Raw genomic sequence first — 1,753 nt, forward strand, 5'->3', positions numbered from 1 at the left:
TTATGATGCAGAACTTTTAATTTACAGGGATGATAAAAATAGATTTGCTTTCAGCCACTTGTATTTGATTTAATTACCTAATCAACTATAAATCATCTACTATTGAAAAAGTAATTTAACAAAGATGATATTTGGCTGTCATATTTTTGGGTTACTGCTTGGGAGAGTTTGGTGACTGGAGAGGAAGGAGACTTTGGCAGGTGAATCTTCTACACTTTCCTCCAAAGTCCGAAAGAACTCTGCAAAGTTAGGCTCCTCCTCCAAAATCAGTCAATTGGCATTTTGACTTACTTACTTCTTAACCAGATATACCTTGAAGGGGTGTGAAGTTGTCATTACAATGGGAAAAATTGGGACTTGATTATATCTTAGCATTTTTTCAGCCCTTATATGCTGTCATATTGCCCCTAGTGACAAGTTGGATGTGAATCTAATATGGTAGTTAAGATTGACTATAGAAAATAGAGGCTCACCTCAGCAGAACCTGCTAGATTAAATGCTTGATTATAGATGATGGATATTTATGATTAAAGAAGAAAGGCGTAGTTTCCTGGAATAATTGGAGGTTCTGATGCCCCAGTGTCAGAAGACCTGCAACAACATCTCTCTCCAGGCTTGGTGAGACAACTCAGACACTCCCATTTTCTATTTGCCTCTCCAGAAATCAAAGTCTGCAGCTCTTTTGTGACCATATGCTAATTACTAGCCACTTGCTTCTAAAAGGTATATCTCGTCTTGTCCCTGGGCTGCTCAGAATTCTTTAGTGGTTTCCCATCATGCTCAGTCTAAACTTTTAGGCAAAGCATCTCCTTAACACTTCAGACTCTGTCAATATTCCTCCATCCTATGTGTTCTAAACATTCTGAAGGTCTTTTAATTCCTGCAAAATTATGGTTTATTGAGGGAATTCCCTGCTGGTCCAGTGGTTAGGACTAGGCACTTTTGCTGTCGTGACCCAGGTTCAATCCCTGGTCGGGGAACTAAGATCTCACAAGCTGCAAGGCATGGCCAAAAATGAATATGGTTTATTGGCTGAATGGATGGATGGATGAGTGGATGGATGGATGGATGGATGCAAGGATGAATAGATGCAAGGAAGAATGAGGGGATGGATAGGTGGAGGGATGGATAGGTAGATAGATGGATGGATGCAAGGACGAAGGGATGGAAGAGTGGGTGGATAGATGGATGAATAGCTCAAGTAACTGTCTTTCCCATTCCTGGAAGTATTTAGCCCTAGTCCCTAAAATATCTTCCTTTGCTCTAATTCATTCTTCTCCATTCTACATCTCAGAAATGTCAGCGTGTCTGAATCATATTTACTTGCTGAATACTGAGGTGATTATGCCTCTTGGTGAAGTTCAACCTTACTCATGGTTCTAACCTCTCATCTTGGCTTAAACTCTGGGGGACCCTGAGGTCCTGGTGATGGACACTATTTTCCTTGATTCATGTTACATTTAATTACCTCTGCCCGACAACCAGGCACAGGATCCTTAGCAGCTTTCTATTCCCCCACTCCTATTTTCTTTGGAGTCAACCCATACTGCCTGTCTTTTAACTAGAGGGGGCTGCAGTTCTTGGTCACATGTAGGACCAAGATGAGAGTAGTAGATTCAGAGCTGAGTCAGTCAGTAGATTTTTAATTTCTAGAGGGAGACTTTTCTCCAAGTTTGGTGATGATCTCTGGTTGTCAATTTCTCCCAAACCTCATCTTAGTTTTGCAATAATACAAATGCCTTATACCAAAAAA

At 40.7% G+C, this 1,753-nt stretch overlaps 1 non-coding gene across 1 annotated transcript; it reads left to right on the forward strand.

Annotated features, from left to right (window-relative positions):
* Window positions 1-908: 908 nt before the first annotated feature.
* Window positions 909-980, forward strand: TRNAK-UUU. Its single transcript has one exon. It is a non-coding gene; the product is annotated as a tRNA-Lys (tRNA).
* Window positions 981-1,753: the final 773 nt, after the last annotated feature.

Source organism: Phocoena sinus, chromosome 15 (genome assembly GCF_008692025.1).
Source record: "Phocoena sinus isolate mPhoSin1 chromosome 15, mPhoSin1.pri, whole genome shotgun sequence".
Taxonomy (NCBI): Eukaryota; Metazoa; Chordata; class Mammalia; order Artiodactyla; family Phocoenidae; genus Phocoena; species Phocoena sinus.